Source organism: Lycium barbarum, chromosome 7 (genome assembly GCF_019175385.1).
Source record: "Lycium barbarum isolate Lr01 chromosome 7, ASM1917538v2, whole genome shotgun sequence".
Lineage (NCBI taxonomy): Eukaryota > Viridiplantae > Streptophyta > Magnoliopsida > Solanales > Solanaceae > Lycium > Lycium barbarum.
In genome coordinates, this window is record NC_083343.1 from 113,824,526 (window position 1) to 113,830,525 (window position 6,000).

The 6,000-nt window shown below is 34.3% G+C and overlaps 1 pseudogene; it reads left to right on the plus strand.

Annotated features, from left to right (window-relative positions):
- LOC132603859 (MADS-box transcription factor 50-like) overlaps positions 1-5,336 on the plus strand; it is a 39,545-nt pseudogene extending 34,209 nt beyond the window's left edge.
- The last annotated feature ends 664 nt before the right edge of the window (positions 5,337-6,000 follow it).

Below are 6,000 nucleotides of genomic sequence, written 5' to 3' on the forward strand. Positions count from 1 at the left end.
AGTACATTTTCCGTACTAACCCCCTTTCTTCGGGGGCTGCGTTTCATGCCACGCAGGTACACCCAGATGAGTTGAAGATACTATAGAAGATGTTCCAGCGGAGATGACAACTCCATTTTCTCCTGGAGTGTTGTCGAGTCAGGGTATGTGTGCTATGAGGTTTTGTACGAAGTTAGGGACTTTGCAGACAGAGTCGTGGGTATTGGTTGTCAGTTATGTAGGCGGCTTCGTCAGTCGATGTGTCTTTTGTGCCATGTTATAAACTCTATATGATTACAGATTTTGTCTGATTTGAGAACGATATAAAGGAAGTTTCTGAAAGCTCTGTTATGTATGTCATTTCGGTTTGATTTAAAAGTTCATGAAAAAAACATTATGTGTGCACTAAGAGTCAGCGGGTTCGCTCGGCTCCGCGAATGGGGTCGGGTGCCCATCACACCCTAGCGAGGTTAGGGTGTGACAGGTGAACACTCTTATTCTCATATTATATGTCATTACTGTGGTAATTCTGGACATAAAGCATGGTCAATTATACTAGAAATCATTTAAGATCTAAATATGTTTGGAGACCCAAACACTTACATGCATCTCCAACTATACAATTTACTAACCATGAAGGACCCAAAAAGACTTGGGTACCAAACATAAACTAATTTGTTTTGTAGGAATTCCTTGAGTCTAGCCATAAATAGAATCATTGACATTTGCATAGCGGCTGGTCAAGGAACGAGATTAAAGTTGCTTCAAAGTTCATATGTATTCTACAAATTGAAAGAACTACAACATATGATGGTAAAGTTCAAATGAATGGTATTACTGAAGATTATTCAAGTTTCTCTTACTGCATTAGGTGATGTATATCTAGCTGTTGTTTAATTAGTCAACTATATATGGTTTGAGTCGACTAATTGCGTCATGCTACTATTTTGTTGGTACTGGTTATAACCTTTACCTGGAGACCTTGAATAACTCGAATACATGTCTTGCATTTTTCTGAAATCTAAATCTGTCATAAGTTATTAGGACAAGCAGGCTTGCAATCGTTATTGATATCATACAAATTTAATTCATATATATGTGGGTCTGAGATTATTTTTGAAGGAATGTATGATATTTTCTCTCTTGGTAAGAATAATAATGCCTTATTCAATGCCCAAGAACGGTGTATAACTCAAGGCCTTCATAACCTCTTCATATGAACATATTCAAAATCTTGAAGGCAAGAGGTATGTATTTCTACTATTGATAATTATTCACAAGTTACATGTGTTATGATTTTTGATCTATCTTTAAGAACTCTTCTTATGAGATATGGAAAGGAAGAAAAATCAATTGTTGATTATTCTCATCCCTTTGGTTGCAAATGTCTATCGTCATGATAAGGACAGAGTGGTAAAATTTATGGTATATTCTGTAATCTTTACTACTTATAATTCTTATGGCTTTTAGACAATTAGTTAGAAAGATCTTTATGCACGTTCTCTTTAGACTAATGTTTCTTGAAGTGAAATTGAGAATGAAGATGAAGAGCGTACTCTGGACCACAAGAAATCGATTGATATGAATATGTATTTACGATATTATTCAGAGATGAAGCTTTGAAATAAATGAAAGATTCCAGCAATGCAAAAATAGTTGAATGCAAATGAAGGAAATAACATATGGGAACTTATTGACAAGACAAACGAGTTGAAATTATGGATATTCAAATGAACTAGATCGAAATGGTAAGGTTGTAGGAACTAAGGGTAAACTTGTAGCCCAAGGTTTCACAACAAGAAGGTTTGCTTCATTCTTAAGATTTTTATTAGTATGTTAGTTCTCATGAGCATATTATAAAGCCTTTTTCAGAATGCATGTCAAAAGTATTTCTTTAGATGATTTTACAACTGAAAAATATTTTGTCAAGCATCTCCCAATAGTTTATTTTTTAAAAAGAGTACTTATGCTACTGGAATTTTATTCTTGATTTGAAACCTTCCCAAGAGAACAGCAAGGGAAGTTAATTCTCTGTTCCAAAAATGATTTTTCAAAAATCATGATTGTCATTTTATAGTTGCATATATTTATATCTCGTGTAACTAACGAGAAGGTGTACAAAGAATTTCATAAGATTTTACAAGGTATTCGAACTTGAGATGATTACGAGGGTGAGTTAACATACTTCTTCAAGTTTCAAATAATGCAAAGGTAGATGAAAGGTTCTTCAGTGAAGCCAAGTATTCCAAAGGATTACTCATGAGATTGTGTATGGAAAATTCATTGAACATGAATACTCTAGTAAACTCATCCTATCTCTCTCGCAAAGAAGAACATCATTCATGTATATCATGAAAATTCAAGAGCTTCACAATTTTATCTATATCGGATGAAAGATTACATGGAATCTGCCTTGAGGACATTGAAGAAAGGATTTAGTATGATAATATATGGTGGATAATTTTGTATCCTTTTCTGGTGAGGAAGATTAATTTTCCTCTTAACTCATATGTTCTTATTTGTGGGTTTGGAAGTTCATGATAGTCAATTTGTGTTTTTCCAATAACGTACTCTTAAAATTGACTTAAAATAGTTTCACCAATTGGATCTTATGCTTTATGTGGTTAGCAACTATCATTAGATTTGGTAGCTCTAACATGTGCTAATTGTTATATTCTATGCAATATATTGAGATTTGATTAGTCGATACTTTGTCTATAAGAAGTTGACTGTATCTTCTATTTCACCCTTTTGATGATGCCAAAAGGGGGAGAAGTTTTCTTGTACAAAACATTTGTTTTGTTAGTATCTTCAGACAGGAAATGCTCAAGAAGAAGGAGAAAGCATAAAGCGAGGGGGAGCCACTCCTTCAAGTTGTGCTTCAAGAGTCAAGGAACATACATTCAGGGGGAGTTCACTAATTCAGGGAAGTTCACATCCTTCTAATCATACTTGATTTTGTCTTTTATTAAAATTGAAAGTTTTGTACTCAATGGTTTGTCATCATCAAAAAGGGGGAGATTGTTAGGTCCAAGGTTTCACCTATTAATTTTGATGATAACAAACCAACATAAGTTTTAATAAAAGAACATTTACCTGTGGTAAATTTATTTTTGGTATAGGTTTATTTGATGAAAAGGGATTTGGTGAAGATCTAATCAAATATGGAAAAGAAGATATTACGAGATGGAATTGAGGAAGAAGATGTGGAAGAAAATACTTACCTAAATCAAGGTGCAAGAATTATGGAAAGAATATTTACTACAATCCTATGGAAGGAAAATATTCTACAAAAGGAAAAGATCAAGATCAATTTGTTGCTCAAGGAAGATCCAAAATCTGTGAAGTATCAAAAAAGTCTCAAGTTCACAAAAGAGTCTATATTCAAAGTGATTAAAGTCCAAATTCAAGAAGACGAATGTGATTACATTCTAATCCAGATCCACGGTGAATGAAGACGATCTTGAAATTCTCTTGGGTTGCTTAAATAAGAGCGCATGCTTGTACAAGCCAGAAAAAGAGTGCAGAGAAATTATTGGGGAGAACATTATTATTATTATTATTATTATTATTATCTTGGAGAAAAATAAATTCAATTTTAAATCTCAAAATTGAATACACTTTGGAAGGAAGGTGTCGTTTCCAGTTACTACAAAATCAAGAACTACAAATAATCTTGACCGAGATATTTTCCAAGAGCAAGGATTAAATATTTTGGAAAGTATTTGCATTGAAGGAAGGTAACAAGATTTGTGGTGCAAGGAAGAGGCAAATAAAAAGAAAATTTTGCTGGCACCAATTAAAGAGAAGTGGACAAAAAAGGAAGCACATCATCCAAGAAGAATATTCCACAAGTCCATATAAGTAATTAATGAAGGGAGATGACCAAAGATATGCCATCCAATATAGATCTGGAGAATTAATATTTCGGAGCTATCAAACTATGGAAAGAGAATCGCTGAGCTGTTTTACTGCTACAGAAAGATATTACTGCAACGGTCGAAACTAAAAAAGAGCAAGTACAAAATAGGAGCAAGCGAAGCATAGAAAAAGCACGCAACCACTTATACTTTCGTCTCAACCTTCTCAAATTCTTTGCTCTACTTTTCATAAGCATTGTAATCCTGAGTGACTTACTGTGTAAACAAAAAAAAAGAGGAGAGATATAGTATAGTTGGTGAGGCTTTGTATTGAGAGGTTGTGTCATTGTTTGTTTATTTGGTGAGCGAGTGAAAAACCAACTTTGTACGTTGTTAGTGAGCGTGTTAAAACCAAACTTTGTTCGTTGTTGGTGAGCGAGTGAAAACCAACCTTGTAAAAACGTTGGTGGTGAACGAGGAAAACCACAAAGGCTGTACTCAACTCAAACTACAAAGAGCTTAAAGAGATAACCTCCTTGCAACCCAAGGGTACTGGATTAGGATACCACATTGGTTCCGAACCAGTATAAAAATTCCTGATGTTATTTATTTTATTGCTCTCATCTTATATTCTGCACCCTTACTATTTATTGTGGTTTATACTTGTGCAAATCAAAGGACTGATAATTTTGTACAGGCTGTCTCGCTATCAGTCGACTAGATTTTTTAAACAAGCTTACAATTCAACCCCCCCCCCCCCCCCCCTCTCTTGTACTTTCACCCTGAAAACTCATCACTTTTCTCTGAGGAGGAGGTACTGTTAGTGGCATCAGAGTCATCTAAACTAAGTACCATTGATGTGGAGCATAAATATATATGTAAACATCTTCTAAAATTGCAACTTATAGTAAATTTGAATCCATATTTTCCACGTGGGAGACCTGAGATTCGATTCCCCTCACAAGTAGCTTTCTTAGTCAGAGCTCGTCGCACCAGACTTGTCTAGTGCGATTTACATTTCCTGTGTAGTTTGCGAGGTATTACACAGTGAGCAGATTACCCAGTGCGCACCCAAAGAATAGCGGCTGCGGATTTCCCTGGGATTTCAAATTTGAACCGATAAATTAAAGAACCCATAAAACTTAATTACTGGATCCGCCTCTGCTTGTCTCCGATATGTATTTCAAGAACTATATGTAAAAGCTAAACATTCTTTTATTTGTTCTTCAGTGTGAAGTCTGACCGCTGCCTTTATTTATTGATCGACAAGAAAAGGAAGATCCTCAGAGACAAACAGTGGATGTAGAGACACAGCTATATATTGGACTTCCTGAAAGACGAAGTCCCAATACCCATAAGTTCAAGCTATTGCAACTGTAATTTTATCGAGTTGATGACCAAAGAAAAAATTGGTATATGTTTATTTTTGGTCAATAATGAGGCAGTAATTATAATTTTTATCGTGTTGGATGTATATTGATTGTTGTATCACTTTCAATATCTAAAAATGTGGACATTTTGGAATCTGACTTGTCATTTTGTTTTCGTTTCTCATCCTTCTATTGAGTTAAGTCTATGTATACAATTTTGGACTAGCCTGAGATATTTCCTATTTGGGTTTGGGTCCACCTAAGTTTCTAGTTGACAACACGCAAGTGTTTTATGTAATTTTACTCTACTGACTTTTGGATCTTGGTTACAACTTGGAAACATTCATTTAATTCAAATTCAAAAGTACTTTTGAAGTTTAAGGATTAATTTTGGGAAAAATTACGTGTTATAGCTACTTTTAGTACATAATTAGTGATATTAACTACCTTTTGTTTTAATTACTAATAATAACTAAATACTTTTTGAATTTAACTAATATAGCTACACAGTAATTTTCAGTTATTGGTGTACAAATACACCTACAATTTAGCACTCCCAATCTCATATCCCCCTTTTAATGGTAACAATATTAATCACTTAATATACATTACCATTCTCTCTTCTTTTTCATAATTTTTTGACATTTTCTATTCTCACTCACTATCCATTTCAGATTTTTCATTTCTCAAATCCCTAAAAATTCTCTATCTCCTTCTTTCAACCACCACCACAACGGGTGGCGGCCGCCCCTCTCTCAATTTTTTTTTTGGTTTCCATGATTTCAAGCTTT